The following is a 21,099-nucleotide window of genomic DNA, read 5'->3' on the forward strand; positions in this document are numbered from 1 at the left end:
ACAGTGAGAGGCCTGCGTACTGCAAAAAAAAAAAAAAAAACCTGGAATGCAGACCCACCTAAATTATTAAGGAGTTTTCTAACCTTTCATGGCGTAATACCAGGAATACTCTTATTCATTCATTTATTAATTACTTACAAAATATTAAATACCCACACTGTAATGATCATTGGGATATACTTCCACTTACATGCCTTATATTTTATTAGGGAAGATATTAAATATATACATATAAACATATATGCATATGAAACTAACTCAAAGTTGGGTCAAATGCTATGAAAGAAATTCACAAGTGGCCAAAAATATTACTGGGGACAGGAATCTCCTTTACAAAACTAGGGAAGCCCTCTCTGAGGAGGTACATTAGCAACAACCTGAAAGAAAAGGAACCAGCCTTGAGAAGTGTGTTGGAAAAGAACATTCCAGGGATGGCAAGTTACAGTATGTGCAGAAGAATTTTCTGGAGCAGAACAGAATTTGGCATATTCAAAAAACAGAAATCTATAATAGCTGTAATATATTGGGGAGGGCAGTACCTGTCTCACACTCATACACACATACATACATACACACTCCAATCTCCCTGAAACACACAGCATGCAAAATTATAATGAGGTGGATACAGAGCTATAGAAACTATCAATAATTAGCATTCAGAATCATAACCTTATTAAGGTTAGTTTGCATACCATAATATTTACCTATTTTAAGTATCAGTTCAATGATTTTTAATAAATATAAAATTGTGCAACCATCACTTAACTAGTTAAAACTTTTCATCACTCCAAAAAGTTACCTCATGTCCTTGGCAGTTAATCTCCACTACTATCTCCTGCCTCATGCAGCTAGTGATCTGCATTTTTCTTCACAGGTTTTCTTTTTCTAGAAATTTCATGTAAATTTAATTATGCAATATGTAGTCTTTGTTCTGGCTTCTTTTACTTAGTATAACCTCTGTTGTTTCACGCATCAGTAGTAGTTTGTTACTTTTTATTTCTGAATTGTAGTCCATTGCACAGGTATACGACATTTTCTTTACTCATTTGCCAGTTGATAGACATTTGGATTGTTTCCAATTTGGGACTATTATGCATAAGCTGCTATAAACATTGGTCAACAAGTCTTTACATGAACACAAGTTTGGGGTAGATACCTAGAAGTGAAATTGCTTGGTCAAATGGCACTCTATGATTAACTTTTTAAGAAGTGTCACACTGTTTGAGTCATGTTTTTAAGTCCTTGCTCACAGACCACTTTTGGAGGATAACAATGATGAGATACCCTGCTGGAATACTTGATGAAACCTGTAGCCATACTCATCTCTTTCCAATCTCACACTGTAATATCACAAGGAACCTGGATATGAAAATAACAACTATTGCTATTTACAAATGGGAAAGTTCAAGAGAGTGAAAACAAAATAGGCAGCCTATGAAAGGTTCATGTGGACATTACCCAAATAATAATTTTTAATGATTCTCACAGTTCACTACATTACACTGAGACTGTCACAGAGAAAATTCTATTCTAATTATTGGAACTAAGGTTTGTATAGCTCCACCCAGTTTGGAAAGGTACTTTGTGCTAATCAGAAATATGCATCCACCATGAGATCAAAAGTATAAGATTCTCTATTCTACTAATAAGAATCATTTCCATGACATTAAGTTATTTCTATCTGCCCATCACCTACATCTGAAAAAATGGACTTTCCCATGGTATCTGCAGAATTTAAAAGGTAAGTGAAAAGCTAAATGGGGTTAGTAAAGGGTGGCAAAACTAATGAAGACAATGTGCAATGACTTTCTATATGAGGCAGAAACATGCACAACGCATAGAGAGAAAGAAACTAAAAATATCTGATGTTGTTATAAAGGAAAGCAGAGCCAAAAGCAATTTGTCTGTGCTTCTTTCCCATCTGTGTGGCTCCTTCAGTTAAACAGCCAATGTAGTCAAATCTGATTTGCTTTCCTGTTACAAAAGTTGTGGCTTAACTGGAGCTGTGCTGGAATGTCTAGATAAAGACATCTTTACATAAATACTGTATACACATCTATGTTTTACGCATATGCTTTCTACATGTGATTTTTGTACACACACCCTGTCTTCTCATCTTCAGGTAATATATTAGCCAATGAAAAACATTTAAAGGGAAGCCTTTCTTCCAAGGCTGTGAGAACTGTTCTTTCTCCTAAACTTGACTGTAACATTAGAAAAGCTACAGAGATAGTTATAACCCTGTTCTCAAAACAGAAAACAAAGTGGTTGTCTCCTGTATAGTCAGGACTGGAAGAAATAAACTGAAAACTTTAAAAATATCCCTAGGCAGGTAGGAGGTATATGTACTGCAGTCCTTGTCCATCAGACTGGGGACTAAAAGGCTAAGTGGTTTGCCTCTTATTAAGTGCTTCCCATGAGGAGTCAAACATGACATCCAGATAGCCTTTCCTTCAGACTAGTGCTCTAACCAGCTGACCACTCTAGCTATAAACATTTGCCCTGGCTGTATTTTCCCACTCCTGGATGATTGTCTGCCTGGCAACAAGATGACAGAAGCACTAAGCCAAAATATCCTTATGTGGGCATAGCTGCCTCTTCATGGCAGAGCCAATTTGGACCCCATCCATTGGCAGGGATGTCCCAGAAGCAGCCAATTTTAGTTCAGCCTCTTTAAAACTCTGGATTGTAAACAAACAGTAGGATTTTCCACGGTGGAAGGGAGAATAATGAGACGAAGGATGCAGAAGAGAGCGGGTAGGTGAGGCTAGCACCTAATTCACCAGAGAAATTAATGAGCTGAAAACCTTCAGGGACTCTACTATAAGCCCCCAGATCTCTTAATTTTTAAAGTCCATGAATTGCATGCAGCTCTTCCCACCTTTTCTTTCCTATACTTTAAAATTTCCGTATCATTGCTTGTTTTTCTTTCCTTTCTTTTCTTAGTCTCTCTTGATATTTGAAATAGTAAGTCAAATTTGGACATATCTAGTAGGCGGTTGCTGGTTTAGTAGTGAGGGGTAGTTGCTCTAATTGCCTGGTTTGCATAGCATTCATATGATTTCATGGATTTCACAAACAAATATTTCTAGATTAAATGTTCTCAAAAAATCATAATTGATCAGATTCAAAATAATTTAAGGCAGATCCAAGTCATATCACTTCCATGAGTCTATGCCTTCTAGAATCAAGCACAACTTTGATATGTATGTCTTACATGTCATACTGCTCTGCAATGTGATCGAGTCTAAAGAGAAAGGCACTTAGAGTCGGACGGCCAAGTTAGGGTTAATAGCCACATTACCTATAAGCGTTCCATTGGTACAAAGGCAATATACTTGGTTTCCTCTTAGTGAAATAGAAATAATAATAATTACTTTACAGGATTGGTGTAAAAATGAAACAACTGTCTGCGCCCAATGCAATAGCTATTATAGTTGTTAGTTATATTAACTTATTAGTATGCTGTTGATCAAAATGAATGTGAAATTACTGATGACCAGCTTGCAACAAGTATATGATAACAAAACATTTCAATTTGGTATCAGTGAGGTACCTGTGGTCAATAATGTCATCTTTTCTTAAAATTTAATGCATAGAACACTGTCAATTACAATGTAAAAAATACAGGTACCCGGTACCTTCCATTAACTGAGAAAATATAAAATGATGAAAAGTCACCATGAATTAAGGATCACTTTTAAATGCATTTGATTTTATTGATCACCGCAGCATTTAGAACAAAAACACAATTTTCATGTACAGTTTCATGTTAGAGATATTTATTCAGATTACCAAAAAAAAAAAAAAAGCTTGGTGTACATATGGATTTGTGGGCCCCATCCAATAACTCCGTCACTCCTCATGGTCCCTTGGCATACAGGCTAGGAATCACCAGTGTTGGTTAAGGTCAAAATAGACAGGAGAGTCTTACACATACTAGCTTTGCTTGCCAAGTCGAAATGCTAACCTGCTCTTTCCCAGGATTTTAGAAAAGCATTTGAAGACATTTCACAAGATAAATGGAAATGGGATAAACACAAGGCCTTAAAAAAATATACTTCTGGTGCATTTATTAAGCGCTTGGATCTGATGCATGACACCTGCTTGAAATTCAAAGAATTATCACAGGCTTTGCCGAGGAAGAAAAGACAAGAATTATGACTGCACACAGGCTCATACTTCAGCAAGTCAATGTTTTTAAATCAATGAAAAACAATCCAGTGATTGTGTTTTCTTCAAAGAGAAAGCAATGTAAGATGACATACAGTATTTCAAGCTGTTCAAATTACTGATGGCAGAGTGACACGATATATATCCATTAAAACCAAATAGTTGCTTCAAAGTATGTTGGCCAACAGAGATAAATAGTGCCTCTCTGAAGCAAATACAAAATGATTTCTTTACTCAGAATTCTGGGCTCTATAATGCTTTCAACTGAAAGTACCTCTTGCTTATTTTGGGAATCTTTATTTTGCACCTTCATTCAGAATCTCTTGAGTTAGCCCACCAAACTCATTTTCTACATCAACAAAGAGGCATATGCATTAGGTATCAAAGCATGCATATTTCTGTAATAGGTTCTCTGGTGGTCTCATTCATATTGATAAATTGATCATATTGAATGAGTTAAACGTGAATGAGTAAAATGTGTTAAATTGAAAGTCTACTCTCGCAGGAGTATTACATCATCAATAATACCTCCAGGCTGAAAATTAATGGACCATGTTTAAGAGCACTGTTATTTGAGAGAAAGAGGTATGTGCAATTTATCTTTCTTGATTCTTCTTTCAACAGTATTTTCATTAATAAACTTAAAAAAATAACTTTGATATATAAAGTACTAAATCACCATCTATTTGTCCTCAAGGCCTTGCACCCACCTAATCAGTGAAAATAATCCTCTCTTCTTTATCTGTCTAGAAACTCCAAGGTAGCTAATGTGGGACCACAGAATATTGACCAATTAAGAGCATATACAAATTCTAGGTGTTCAAAACATAAATAAACTTCTTTCATACAAGTATTTTGTACAGTTGATGATTTTAAAATGACCTTAGTGCTATTCCAAGTTCTGTCCCTCCCAACTCTAATCTATGCCACTTCTCATAAGACATGGCCTAAAAAAGAGAAATACTGTAAGTTCCTCACAACTGGAAAAAATTACTCTTTATAATTCTTCCTACTATACCCCCCTTGAAAAATTGACCATCATAATAAATTCAGAGTTCGGGGTTCTATTTTCATCAGAAACCTAGAAAAATGCAAGAGATACTCATGAATTATGCTTGATAAAGACACCAAATAGAGAAGTGTTTCTGGAAGGCCAGAATATAATATGACATTTTTAAATAAAAGTTTAAAAGTATATGTATAAAGTGGATAATTGCTGGTTCCTAGTCTTTATAAAGAAAACTATACAGGATAATGAAAGATGTGAAAATGATCAATGTTTGTATTGGAAAATGGTATAATTATCTCTATGTCCTAGTAGACAAATTGACCATTAGGAAGCAACATACTCTATGGCTAAAACAACACTGTGGTGTATTTAAAGGAATGTAAACTTTTTAGCAAAGGAATTGGTCAGAAAATAGCAATTCTTAAACTCTGCAATTTGAAATGATATTTTGGAGTCATGGCATAAAATATTAACCAAGAATGTTAAAATCTGGACAACAGAAAAAACAGATTTTAAATTCTAATCTCAAATTTAGTAATAATGCTGATGTACCTAAGTTGTTCTCTATGAACTGCCTGTTTTTTTCTTCATTTTCACAGTCCTGTGCTCATACTGATGTCCATTTATGCTCAAGATCATGGAGCTGGAAAGTACCTAAGCCAGGAGGATTTAGATTCAGGTAAGCCTAACCTCAAAATCTGTGACCCTAACTACTACAGCACATTGAACTATGAAATCTTGGTCTTACCTCTAGACCTGTTTCTCCCTAAGTCTTCTCTATAATAGTAAAGGAAGCATCACCCTTGAGTTAGTCAAGGCTTAATGCTAGGCATTACTCTTGACTCCTCTCTTTCACTCATACTCGACATTTAACACATCAGCCAGACCTGTCAACCTCCCTCTTAAAGAAATCTTTTTCTATGTTTCCACCTTCACCATCCTATGTGAGTCATCATTTTCTCTCACCCGAATACTCAACATCCCAACTGGTCTTCCTGCTTCCATTCCTGCTATCATACACAGAAAAGTTGGTAGGGTTTTAAAAATGTCAATCAGATCCAGCTCCAGATGCTTCCCTCAATGCTTAGAATAAAATCTTAAGTTTCTATACTAGCATACCAAAGCCCTGCATCAACTGATCCCTCCTTCTCTCCCCAGCCTCATCCTCTAGACTCCCTCAATCCAGTGAGAAACAGATATTAACATGCTAAGTTTATCCCTATCTGTAGAGTCCTTGCACTTGTTCTTACCTCTCCGTGGAATACTGCTCTCCTTCTCTGCCTATGGCTGGCTGTGTATTACATTCAGATCTCAATTTAGAGGTGACCTCCCCCAAGAAATGCCTTTCCTGACCCAAATCCAAAGCAGCCAGCCAGTGACTCTCTATTCACCTCACCTTATTCTAATCTCTGCCCACATTTCTCACACTTGGCATTTTCTTGGTTTTATTGGTTCATTTATTGTTTTTCTCCCCTCAAAAGAATATAAGGTCTATAAGACACTGTCTAATTCACTGCTGGAGTCTCAGTGCCCCAGTCACTAGATGCCCAGTGAATATCTGTCAAATGAATCATGAGTGAAGAGGGCTGCTGCTTGCAATATGGAGTATTTTAACTTATCACCTGCACAGAATGATTCCAATGATGTCGACAGTGATCCTCCACCCTCCTCCCACTCTACTTTATCCAATTTATAGATACTGAAACCCTGTGATTAAAACCTCAATCTAAGAAAAAATGCTCTTTGTTAAAATTAAGACACCATCCCCCAATGGGTTACATTTTAATCTTTAGCAGTCATTTACACCTCAATGTGAGTAAATTTAACTAGTCATATATCTTAAAAAAGGGATGAGAAAAGAAAAAAAAAAAATGAAGGTACTAAATGACTGACAGTGAGGAAAAGGGGAACCAGAGGTTCAAGACACACTTATGATTTCAAAGACTGTCCCGGCTTCTGTCCTGAGCAGGAGCTTTGCCTAACAAGTGAGTTCTGATGCAGACTCAATGTTTCTTAGAAACAGTCTTCAATTACTGACAAAAGATGGCCATCTGTTCTGATGCTAAAGCCAGACAAAGGGGAAAAGAATAAAATGCAGTACAGAGGGTTTAGATTAGATATGAGGAAGGATGCCTACACAGAAATGTGGGGAGTTATACAATGGAATAAGTTTCTGAAGAAAAATAGTTTTGAATTTTCTTAATATGGAACTCTTTAGAACTAATTCAGATTTGTATCAGAAAAGGATGTTTAAGAATTATTCCTGAAGTCAGGAAAGTGGACTTTACTTCTTTGTTCTTGTGAGTGATATCATTTGATATAGTGAATAAAGATATTCAAAAGATCTTAAACAATTAGAAATTCAGGGTGAAGACTGCATAATGGCAGACATAATATATGCACGACTGTCACTTCTTGCTGCAGCAGAATGGAGACCAAAACCAATCTGAGCACATTAGGGATTTTTATTCAATTACTTGTATCAGAAGTCACTTCTTGTATGTTGCCTGAGTGGTCGGCAAGGAGAGCGCCAGTAGAGGGCACAAAGTAAGAAGAGTATCCATGGTTTATCTTTTACTTTTCCAACTTTCTCCATACAGTATTTCTCCTTTCTTCAAATCTTCTTTCATTTGAGTATCTAACGAACCTTCAACCCACTGAAGTTTGTGTCTATGATGCAAAATTTTCTTCCTTTCTGCTAATTTCTACATGCACTCTATATTCTCAATCCAAACCAAAGCTCCAAAGAATGGTTCCAAGTTCTCAAAGATCCCAAGAGCAAGGGTCTACTTATTTTGGTTCTGAAGCTCCAGAAATTTTGTTGTTGTTCTTGTTGTTAATGGTATACTTTCTTTTCTAAAAGGATTTTTATATACTGATGTTAGCGTATTCCATCCCATCTACATGACTATTTTATGACTAGCTACTTAGGTTACATTTGATCACATTCTAAGTACCCAAAGGCCAAATGATGTCCAGCATTTTCTCTGAATCAAGCTTTTACAGTAGTTGTCATCAAAAAGCTTGTAGATGTGGAAATATACTGATCAGAAAAAAAACTGCCCAACAGACAATGCAGGCTGGTCTGACTAAAGAACATCTCACAACAGTATATTATCAGCGCACATAACATAAATATGCTCTGGAGGATTTTTCATTTATTGTTCTTCTTATTGCATTTTACATTTTCTACAGATTCTTAAATTGATTGGCTCATGAAAATAACAGAGTAGCTTAAGTTAAGAATTCATTTAAGAACTTCCCTGATGGTGCAGGGGTTAAGAATCCGCCTGCCAATGCAGGGGACACGGGTTCGAGTCCTGGTGCGGGAAGATCCCACATGCCGTGGAGCAACTAAGCCCATGCACCACAACTACCAAGCCTGCGCTCTGGAGCCCGCGAGCCACAACTACTGAGCCCACATGCCACAACTACTGAAGCCCACGTGCCTAGAGCCCGTGCTCCACAACAAGAGAGGCCACTGCAATGAGAAGCCCGTGCACCGCAACGAAGAGTAGCGCCCGCTCGCCACAACTAGAGAAAGCCTGCGTGCAGCAACGAACACCCAACGCAGCCAAAAATAAATAAAAATAAATGTTAAAAAGTTCATTTAAAAAGGAGAAATAATTATAAAAATATGAACCAAATTATAGTCCTTTGTACTCAAAAGCATAAAAGTTATGTTGACAAGTAACACAGTAAACAAAGGGATACATTTGTTACTCTTAAATATAACATGAGAAATATAGTTTCAATAAAAATTCTTTCTCATTTTTAATGTATTTTACTTGAATTTTATTTTTTAATAGTTTTGTTTGGGCTTAATTTATTATCTTTAATTTCATAGTTGTATAAAATGTATACTTTGTTTTCTTCTGTACAATATTTAAGAAACTTTATATTGAATATAATTAAAGTCAACTATGACGGTCAAAGAGATATTTTTCTGTTTTGTTTGTCTCTGCTTTTTTCTTTAAAAGGTGGTGGTAAATAATCTAAGATCACAAATTACTAGAATAACTGAGCCCTACATGTGTTAAAAGGCAAATGACTTGATTAAAATAACCTACACTAACTCCAGACAGTTACCATGATTTTTAAAGAAGTCCTGGTCTCGGGACAAATCTTCGCTTAGTGTTTCGTGCCTTCACAGGCATCCTATGTGCAACCAAACTCAGGGCTGTCACCAACTACTTCCCTGTACTCCCACACACATTAAAAGGATGTTGATAAATCACATCTACCTGTTATCACTGGAAGAACATTCAGGACCACTCTGCCACTAAACATGAGTTAGTGGTTGTCACTGATTAGTCAGTTTTTTAAGCACAAGATTTTGCAGACATATTTGTCCATTTGTGCCCAAGTTTTAAGCACCTAGACTTTTATGATACAAGAAATGTTATTAGCTAAGAAGTTAGAAGACTGAGCTCTTAATATTAACAAGTTAATAGAAGAATTGATACGTATTCAAGCAAAAATCATAAAAAGCAGAGAAAGCAGAAATTAACGTAAGAAAAATAAAATGTGGAAAGAGTTCAGTGAAGTGTGACATGATTTGTGGCCTGTGTAAATGAGAATAAGAGATACTCCAGGGCTTTCCTGGTGGCGCAGTGGTTGAGAGTCCGCCTGCCGATGCAGGGGATATGGGTTCGTGCCCCGGTCCGGGAAGATCCCACATGCCGTGGAGCGGCTGGGCCCGTGAGCCATGGCCGCTGAGCCTGCGCGTCCGGAGCCTGTGCTCCGCAACGGGAGAGGGCACAACAGTGAGAGGCCCGCGTACCGCAAAAAACAAAACAAAACAGAACAAAACAAAACAAAACAAAAAAAAAGAGATACTCCATGGTGGAGGGAGCATTTGTGCTGAGACTTGAATGACTGAAATAGGAAGATAAAGAGAAAGGGCTTTCCAGGTGAACTGGAATAGCATAACAAAAATAGGAAGGTAGAGAGGTATTAGGGCACGTCCTCTAGTGGTGAGTTATACTGCTGTACTGAAGAATTAAGTGCCCAGAGAGAGGCAACTTGGACATGAGCAGAAAAGATAGACTGCGGGGCAACATGGTAGACATTCCTAAATACCTTGTTAGGTTTGAGCTTGATTTGGGAGACCACAAGAAGCCAATAAAGGGTTGTGAAAATGGGAGTATAGGGCAAGACTGGCTTTAAGGTGATTGGCAAGACTCCAAGGTAGTGGTTTTTAAAATGTGGTTTCTGGACCCACAGCATCAGCAACACCTGGGAATCATTAGAAATGCAAATTACGGGGCCTCTTCCCAGACCAACTGAATTTGAACCCCTAGAGATGCAGCCCAAAATTCTGTTTTAACAAGTCCTCCAGGTGATTCAGATACAAGCTCAAATCTGAGAACCACTTCTGTAAGGTACAGAACACTCTGGAAGGGAAAAGATCAGGAGGTCCAGCGTCCACCATGAACCAAGTGAACACTTTTGGAATTTGTTAGTCTTTCCCACCATTAATTAAACGAAAAGTGATTTACTGAAAAGATAACCCTTAGCTCGATCTATACATAAGTCTGTAAATATGAAAATGAGCTAATGGCACTAACTTTCCCCTTCTACTTTAAAATTTTAAATTCCATCAAAGGACAAAAGAGAGAATATTCTGCTGCATGACCATTGAAATTAGCATAGTAAGTTTTGTATGAATTTGACAATCTCTGTTATCAATAAATCTAGAACTACCAAAACTCTCTTGCTAAATTCCAAATCTATTTGGTTTCACACTATGATTTTTTAATGGTCTTATTTGTGCATTATTTTAATTTTTCATTATATATTGTGCCATTTAGTATTCTCCATGATTATGTTTTCAGTGAACAGATGCACTACGGTTTCGCTGCACCAAATTCTATGATCCATAATTAGATGTCAATATGTTTTCTTTATGAACTAAATACATTTTTAGTTACTTGGACATTAATTAAAATCACATGCTGGATTGTTACATCCTTTCAACACATTTTTGAGGAAATATTTTTGGTTTACTTGAATGCTTTAAAACATTCAATTTTATACTATATAATTCTTTTTCCATAAGAACAAATACTATAGCTAATATATAAATATTAGTTACAGAGTTACACCATGAAGCCATTAATGAGGTATAACCATTCACAAGCAAAAGCAGACAAATGATGAATTAGGAGAAAAGACTGAGTTTTTTAAATTGTTGCTTTTTAAGTATATCATGATTTGTATTTTTTTATTGCAACACTAGGAAAAAATAAATGAAAGAAAATTTCAGAATAATAACAAACAATAAGCAATACTGCACTCCCATGAGAATAAAAGCAAATGTAAAAATTCACATACTGATAAAAAGAGCCAGGATAATAAGGTGATACAGAGCTCACACTCATTAGTCATGTTATACTGTACCATTGTGAACATCATCTGAACTCCTCATGAATTTGTAAGATGCACTCATCTCATGGGAAAATTGAAAACAGGTTTTCCAAAGGAAGAAAACCTTTCTAGTCTCTAACAAAATGCTGGAAAATCTAACCCCAGAAAGTTACTCCACTTATGCCAGGCATTCCCATCTGTTTTTGCAAATGTATGGAATTGGCCAGAGGTTAGGGGAGAAGGAGACATAAGTATATATGGAAATTATTCTAGCATGTCTCTGTCATTTTGTCTCTGATACTCTACTATTTCCTCATTTAGAGTTACTGCAGTTCATGTGAAAATTCAGCAGGTATAAAACTCCTCTCACTGCAACTGGATAATAGAAGCTACTATGTTTCCTAAAACAAGTCCAGATTCGGCCTGAAGTATAAGGGGACATAAAGGAAAAAGTTGTGACCTATTTGGAAATTTATCCAAAATAATTTCTTCCCTTAGGATTTCTATCGTCTTGTTTCAGGGAATATCACATACGGCAAACTGAGATTTACTTGGTTGTCTGTGAGGTATCCTGAACTATGTGTATCTATACAAAGTGGGATAGGGAATAGCAGCAGGTTCCAAAATCTCAGCATTTTAATGGTGAGATGGCATTATGAGAATACGTTTCAGGAAGGGCTAGCTACAAGAATTGAGCCTACTAGACACATAGCCAAACTTTATTAGTGTTATTTATAAGCAAGCTTAACAACAGAGTTCAAAAAGCTCAGAAAAATATTTCTGCCCTGACATTTACAAGAGAGAGCAGTAGGTAATTTTTATTTGTTGATGAGAGATTATTATTTGAAGTCTGTCTTAAATGAAGGGGAGCTGCCATGTTTCCACTCAGAGCAGAACTCATGTTAGAAATGCAGAATCTCATGCCCCACCCCAGACCTACTAAATCACAATCTTCAGTTTGACAAGAACCTCCTGGTAATGTGTATCACACTAAAGTTTTCAAAGTAATTCTCTAAGGCTTTTGGTTAGTCACAATAATGTGCTCATAGATCATATACTCCACCATATCCAATAACGCCTTAGATATTTGGGTTGAGAGATGACTAGACAAAATATTGGGGACATATGCTAAAAAATATTCATTATATATCTGAAATTCAAATTTAAGTAGATATCCTGTATTTGATACAGCAGCCCTACCTGGGATACGCACACTGATTTTTCTCCTTTGCAAATGAAACTTCCTCCAGTCCTCTCTGAGACTAACTTTTTCCACAGGAGCAGCTCTTCTTGGCCTCTGCCCTGTACGACTCTGCATAGTTAGGAGCCACTCTCCTATCTGGCTTGCGTATGCTGAGATCACCCCTATGAAGGAAAATTATTAAAACTAATGGTAACTTTTTAGTTCTCCTCTAAGTTGTACATCAATATTTGCCACTCAGAAAGAAAACAGTCAGACTTCCATTTCTGGCACTGTGGCACACCCACACTCCCACTAAACATCTTCTAAAATTGTTAATATTTTCTTAAATCTTTTGATTAATTCACAAGAAATAAGGAATATTCAGACTGCAATCTAAATGAAGGTGGAAAATAGTGTTAAGAGGATCACTGAAGCTAGGTTTCATCCTGAGGGATTTACTAAATACAGTAAACAATACTTCCTTTTCATGGCCTTGAAGGACTCAAGGGAAATGAGGCAAAGACAAAAGCCTGCTCAGGGCAGAAAGTCTAAGAAAAAATTCTTAAATAGCTGTGACACCAGAGGTCCAGCCTTCATAGCAAAAGTGAAGTTAAAGATATTCCCCTGAGATTTCATAATCAAAAACTAGTTTTTACATCAGTTTGTAGCATCAATTCACAAATGTAGGTACTCTAAAAATTTTAAGCCAAAAAAACCTGAATTTACATTGGTCCCAAACTAGGTAATATACACAGATACCACACAAAGGCAAATGGAAATTCTCTCTTGTGTACCTAACTTCATCCTAGACTACAGATGAGATTTTAAGGAACATAAGATCATAGTTCAAATTTCATAAACCCCCCCAAGAGACATCAAAAGGTAAAAGAAATATAAAATTAGCAGGAATGGATTTATCAATATAAAATATTAAATAAATACATCTAATATATTTTAAAAATAAAATGAATATTAAAATATTAGCAGAAAATCAGTAGATTATTAAAGTAACCAAGCAAATTTCACAAAGAACCAAAGAGAACTTATGAAAATAAAAATAAATTAAAATCTTAGCAGATAGATTTAATAACTGATCAGGGATAGACTAACAAAAATAGATCAGGGATACATCAATAAACTGATGAGCAATATAAAAGAAAACCCCTAAAACTCTTTGACCCCCCTCAAAAGGTCCAATCTTCAAAGTAAATGCAAAGTTAAAAATATAAATAAAGGCCAGCTTTCACATAGGTTGACAGTCTTAATTCACACAACTTCTATGCTTTGAAAAACTTAACCTAAGGTTTGAGTTTGCAGAAACACACACAGAAGAAGAAGAGAAAAACTAACAAGGTATACACAATATTTCAAAAGAAAATTTCTGAAAATTATCTGATACAAATGAAAGATGTCAATCCACATATTCAGGAAGCTCCAAATTTCCCAAGTTAAAAAAATGAAAAGAAATCCTTAACCAGACTCACCACAGTGAAACTTTAAAACATCAAGACAAAGAGAAAATTTTTATATGAATTAAAAATTCAAATTATTTTCCAAAGAGTGAAGGAGAGCCTGATAGTTGACTTAAGGCCAATATTCAATGAAATATGTTCAGTGTGATGGGAAAAAAAATTTTAATTTAATTTTTTTAACAGCAGATTCTTTTTAGTTATCTATTTTATACACACTAGTATATATTGACATAGTGTATATATGTCAATCCCAATCTCCCAATTCATACCACCACCACCACCACCACCACCACCCTCCCCCTGCTTTCCCCCATTTGTGTCCATACCTTTGTTCTCTAATCTGTGTCTCTATTTCTGCCCTGCAAACTGGTTCATCTGTACCATTTTTCTAGATTCCACATATATGTGTTAATATACGATATTTATTTTTCTCTTTCTGACTTACTTCACTCTGTATGACAGTCTCTAGGTCCATCCACATCTCTACAAATGACCCAATTTCATTCCTTTTTATGGCTGAGTAATATTCCATTGTACATATGTACCACAACTTCCTTATCCATTCATCTGTCAATAGACATTTAGGTTGCTTCCATTACTTGGTTATTGTAAACAGTGCCACAATGAACATTGGGGTACATGTGTCCTTTTGAATTATAGTTTTCTCTGGGTATATGCCCAGTAGTGGGATTGCTGGGTTATATGGTAATTCTATTTTTAGTATTTTAAGGAACCTCCATACTGTTCTCCATAATGGCTGTATCAATTTACATTCCCACCAACAGTGCAAGAGGGTTCCCTTTTCTCCACACCCTCTCCAGCATTTGTTGTTTGTAGATTTTCTGATGATGCCCTTCTAACCGGTGTGAGGTGATACCTCATTGTAGTTTTGATTTACATTTCTCTAATAATTAGTGATGTTAAGCAGCTTTCCATGTACCTCTTGCCCAACTGTATGTCTTCTTTGGAGAAATGTCTATTTAGGTCTTCTGCCCATTTTTTGATTGGGTTCTGTTTTTTTCATATTAACTTGCATGAGCTGTATATATATTTTGGAGATGAATCCTTTGTCTGTTGATGCATTTGCAAATATTTTCTCCCATTCTGAGGGTAGTCTTTTGGTCGTGTTTATGGTTTCCTTTGCTGTGCAGAAGCTTTTAAGTTTCATTAGGTCCCATTTGTTTATTTTTGTTTTTATTTCCATTTCTCTAGGAGGTGGGTCAAAAAGGATCTTGCTGTGATTTATGTCATAGAGTGTTCTGCCTATGTTTTCCTCTAAGAGTTTGATAGTTGCTGGCCTTACATTTAGGTCTTTAATCCATTTTGAGCTTATTTTTGTGTACGGTGTTAGGGAGTGTTCTAATCTATACTTTTACATGTACCTGTCCAGTTTTCCCAGCACCACTTACTGAAGAGGCTGTACTTCCTCCACTGTACATTAATGCCTCCATTATCAAAGATAAGGTGACCATATGTGCATGGGTTTATTTCTTGGTTTTCTATCCTGTTCCACTGATCTGTATTTTTGTTTTTGTGCCAGTACCATACTATCCTGAGTACTGTAGCTTCGTAGTATAGTCTGAAGTCAAGGAGTCTGATTCCTCCAGCTCTGTTTTTTTCCCTCAAAATTGCTTTGGCTATTTGGGGTCTTCTGTGTCTCCATAAATATTTTAAGATTTTTTGTCTAGTTCTGTAAAAAATGCCATTGGTAATTTGATAGGGATTGCACTGAATCTGTAGATTGCTTTGGGTAGTATAGTCATTTTCACAATATTGATTCTTCCAATCCAAGAACATGGTATATCTCTCCATTTGTCTGTGTCATCTTTGATTTCTTTCATCACTGTCTTATAGTTTTCTGAGTACAGGTCTTTTACCGCCTTAAGTAGGTTTATTCCTAGGTATTTTATTCTTTTTGTTGCAATAGTGAATGGGATTGCTTCCTTAATTTCTATTTCTGATCTTTCATTTTTAGTATATAGAAATGCAAAAGATTTCTGTGCATTAATTTTGTGTCCTGCAACTTCACCAAATTCATTGATTACCTCTAGTAGTTTTCTGATGGCATCTTTAGGTTTTCTATGTATAGTGTCATGTCATCTGCAAACAGTGACAGTTTTACTTCTTTTCCAATTTGTATTCCCTTTCTTCTCTGATTGCCATGGCTAGGACTTTCAAAATTATGTTGAGTAGTAGTGGTGAGAGTGAACAATCTTGTCTTGTTCCTGATCTTAGAGGAAATGCTTACAGTTTTTCACTATTGAGAATGATGTTTGCTGTGTGTTTGTTGTATATGGCCTTTATTATGTTGAGGTACGTTCCCTCATCCCACTTGCTGGAGACTTTTTATCATAAATGGGTGCTGATTTTGTCAAAAGCTTTCTCTGCATCTATTGAGATAATCATATGATTTTTATTCTTCAATTTGTTAATATGGTCTATCACACTGATCGATTTGCATATAGTGAAGAATCCTTGCATCCCTGGGATAAATCCCACTTGATCATGGTGTATGATCCTTTTAATGTGCTGTTGGATTCTGTTTGCTAGTATTTTGTTGAGGATTTTTGCATCTATATTCATCAATGATACCGGTCTGTAGTTTTCATTTTTTGTAGCATCTTTATCTGGATTTGGTATCAGGGTGATGGTAGCCTCATAGAATGAGTTTGGGAGTGTTCCTTCCTCTGTAATTTTCTGGAAGAGTTTGAGAAGGATGGGTGTTAGTTCTTCTCTAAATGTTTGATAGAATTCACCTGTGAAGCCATCTGGTCCTGGGACTTTTGTTTTTGGATGATTTTAATCACAGATTCAATTTCATGACTTGTGATTGCTCTGTTTATAATTTCTATTTCTTCCTGGTTCAGTCTTGGAAGGTTATACCTTTCTAAGAATTTGCCCATTTCTTCCAGGTTGTCCATTTTATTGGCATAGAGTTGCTTGCAGTAGTCTCTTAGGATGCTTTGTATTTCTAGGGTGTCTGTTGTAACTTTTCATTTCTAATTTTATTGCTTTGAGTTCTCTTCCTCTTTTTCTTGATAAGTCTAGCTAAAGGTTTATCAATTCTGTTTATCTTCTCAAACAACCAGTTTTTAGTTTTATTGATCTTTGCTATTATTTTCATTGCTTCTATTTCATTTATTTCTGCTCTGATCTTTATGATTTCTTTCCTTCTACTAACTTTGGGTTTTGTTTGTTCTTCTTTCTCTAGTTCCTTTAGGTGTAAGGTTAGATTGTTTATTTGAGATTTTTCTTGTTTTTTGAGGTAGGATTGTATTGCTGTAAACTTCCCGCTTAGAACTGCTTTTGCTGCATCCCATAGGTTCTGGATTGTTATGTTTTTGTTGTCATTTGTCTCTAGGCATTTTTTTATTTCCTCTTTGATTTCTTCAGTGATGTCTCGGTTATTTAGTAATGTATTGTTTAGCCCTCGTGTGTTTGTGTTTTTTACATTTTTTTCCCTGTCATATATTTCTAATCCCATAGTATTGTGGTCAGAAAAGATGCTTGATATGATTTCAATTTCCTTAATTTACCAAGGCTTGATTTGTGACCCAAGATGTGATCTATCCTGGAGAATGTTCCGTGTACACTTGAGAAGAAAGTGTAATCTGCTGTTTTCAGATGGAATGTCCTATAAATATCAATTAAATCTATCTGGTCTATTGTGTCATTTAAAGCTTGTGTTTCCTTATTAATTTTCTGTCTGGATGATCTGTCCATTGATGTAAGTGAGGTGTGAAAGTCCCCCACTATTATTGTGTTACTGTTGCTTTCCTGTTTTACAGCTGTGAACATTTGCCTTATGTATTGAGGTGCTCCTATGTTGGGTGCATATATATATATATATATATATATATATGTAATTGTTATATCTGCTTCTTGGGTTGATCCCTTGATCATTACGTAGTGTCCTTCCTTGTCCACTGTAACATTCTTTATTTTAAAGTCTATTTTATCTGATATGACTAGTGCTACTCCAGCTTTCTTTTGATTTCCATTTACATTGAATATCTTTTTTGATCCCTTCATTTTCAGTCTGTATGTGTCCCTAGGTCTGAAGTGGGTCTCTTGTAGACAGCATATATATGGGTCTTGTTGTTGTAACCATTCAGCAAGCCTGTGTCTTTTTGTTGGAGCATTTAATCCATTCACATTTACGGTTATTATTGATATGTATGTTCCTATTACCATTTTAATTGTTTTGGGTTTGTTTTTGTAAGCCCTTTTCTTCTCTTGTGTTTACCCCTTAGAGAAGTTCCTTTAGCATTTGTTTTAGAGCTAGTTTAGCATTGCTGAAGTCTCTTAGCTTTTCCTTGTCTGTAAAGCGTTTGATTTCTCCACTGAATCTGAATGAGATCCTTGCTGGTTAGAGTAATCTTGGTTGTAGGTTCTTCCCTTTCATTACTTTAAATATATCATGCCACTCCCTTCTGGCTTGTAGAGTTTCTGCTGAGAAATAAGCTGTTAACTTTATGGGAGTTCCCTTGTATGTTACTTGTCATTTTTCCCTTGTTGCTTTTAATAATTTGTCTTTGTCTTTAATTTTTGTCAATCTGATCACTATGTGTCTCGGCATGTTTCTCCTTGGATTTATCCTGCCTGAGACTCTCTGTGCTTCCTGGACTTGGGTGGCTATTTCTTTCCCATGTTAGGGAAGTTTTCCACTATAACCTCTTCAATATTTTCTGGGATCCTTTTTCTCTCCCTTCTCCTTCTGGGACCCCTATAATGTGAATGTTTGTGCATTTAATGTTGTCCCAGAGGTCTCTTAGGCTGTCTTCATTTCCTTTCATTCTTTTTTCTGTATTCTGTTCTGTGGCACTGAATTCCACCATTCTGTCTTCCAGGTCACTTATCCATTCTTCTGCCTCAGTTATCTGCTATTGATTCCTTCTAGTGTATTTTTCTATTCAATTACTGTATTGTTCATCTCTGTTTGTTCTCTAATTCTTCTAAGTGGTTGTTCTTTAATTCTTCTAGATCTTTGTTTAATGTTTCTTGCATCTTCTCGATCTTTGCCTCCATTCTTTTTCTGAGGTCATGGATCATCTTCACTATCATTATTCTGAATCTTTTTCTGGAAGGTTGCCTATCTCCACTTCATTTAATTGTTTTTCTGCGGTTTTACCGTGTTCCTTCATATGGTACACAGTCCTCTGCCTTTTCATTTTGTCTATCTTCCTGTGAACGTGGTTTTCGTTCCACAGGCTGCAGGATTGTAGTTCTTCTTGCTTCTGCTGTCTGATCTCTGGTGGATGAGGCTATCTAAGAGGCTTGTGCAAGCTTCCTGATGGGAGGGACTGGTGGTGGGTAGAGCTGGGTGTTGTGGTGGTGGGCAGAGCTCAGTAAAACTTTAATTTGCCTGTCTGTTGATGGGTGGGGCTGAGTTCCCTCCCTGTTGGTTGTTTAGCCTGAGGTGACCCAGCACTGGAGGCTACAGGCTCTTTGGTGGGGTTAACGACAGACTCTGGGAGGGTTTATGCCAAGGACTACTTCCCAGAACTTCTACTGCCAGTGTCCCTGTCCCCATGGTGAGCCACAGCCACCCCCTGCCTCTACAGGAGACCCTCCAACACTAGCAGGTAGGTTTCTGCTTCAGTCTCCTATGGGGTCACTTCTCCTTCACTGTGAGTCCTGATGTGCACACTACTTTGTGTGTGCCCTCCAAGACTGGAGTCTCTGTTTCCCCTCGTCCTGTTGAAGTCCTGCAATCAAATCCTGCTAGCCTTCAAAGTCTGATTCTCTGGGAATTTCTCTTCCCATTGCCAGAACCCCAGGTTGGGAAGCCTGACGTGGGGCCCAGAACCTTCACTCCAGTGGGTGGACTTCTGTGGTATAATTGTTCTCGTTTGTGTGTCACCCACCCAGCGGTTATGGGATTTGATTTTATTGTGACTGTGCCCCTCCTACCATCTCATTGCGGCTTCTCCTTTGTCTTTGTTTTCTTTTGTTTTTTTTTTGTGTCACGAGGGCTTATCACCACCGTGGCCCCTCCCGTCAGGCTCCAGACGTGCAGGCACAGTGGCCACGGCCCACGGGCCCAGCCGCTCCGCAGCACGTGGGATCCTCCCGGACCGGGACACGAACCCGCATCCCCCACATCGGCAGGCGGACCCCCGACCACTGCGGCACCAGGGAAGCCCCTCCTTGTCTTTGGATGTGGGGTATCTTTCTTGGTGAGTTCCAGTGTCTTCCTATCAATGACTGCTCAGCAGTTAGTTGTGGTTCCTGTGCTCTCACAAGAGGGAGTGAGCGTAGAAAAATAATTTTGAAAAACAAATTCTGTGAATTCAACGTTATAATTTTTATAACAAGAGTGGTAAATAATTTTTTATAGAGTTAGAAAATATAGACCAAAAAAACTCACTACCAAGATCATATACTTTGGGATGGGAGATATTGAAGTTAAACATTACTAAGGTCCTCATATTGCTGGAAAAAAGGCAAACATAGTGCTTAACATTAGATGATTATATATTAAATATTCATGTTAAAATATCAAGGGTATTCACTAAAAATAATTATAGTGATTGGAAGCACACAGACCATGTTGCTGATGATAGTGTAATTAAATAAGTAATCAATAACAAAAAATGACTAGAATAACCACATGTTTAGAATTTTAAAAAGCATACTTCCAAATAATGAGTCATAAAAGGAAAACAGAATAAAAATAATAATATGCTTAAATCCAAATGATAGTAGGATATTTTCTATCATTATTGTAGGCTACAATTAAAACAGTATTTAGAAAGAAATTTATACATGTCTGTTTTAATAAAGAAGCAGCAGAATACACTTTCTTCTCAAGTGCACATGGAACATTCTCCAGGATAGATCTCTTGCTGGGCCATAAAGCAAGCCTCAGTAAATTTAAGAAATATGAAATC

The 21,099-nt window shown here is 36.7% G+C and overlaps 1 long non-coding RNA gene across 1 annotated transcript; it reads left to right on the forward strand.

Moving 5' to 3' along the window:
* The first annotated feature begins 2,668 nt into the window (after positions 1 to 2,668).
* LOC309820690 lies at positions 2,669 to 9,121 on the forward strand. The gene is made up of 4 exons (XR_014296537.1): positions 2,669 to 2,757; positions 4,679 to 4,758; positions 5,782 to 5,861; positions 8,378 to 9,121. It is a non-coding gene; the product is annotated as an uncharacterized lncRNA (long non-coding RNA).
* Positions 9,122 to 21,099: the final 11,978 nt, after the last annotated feature.

This window comes from Grampus griseus (genome assembly GCF_964374135.1).
Source record: "Grampus griseus genome assembly, chromosome: 3".
NCBI classification, from domain to species: domain Eukaryota; kingdom Metazoa; phylum Chordata; class Mammalia; order Artiodactyla; family Delphinidae; genus Grampus; species Grampus griseus.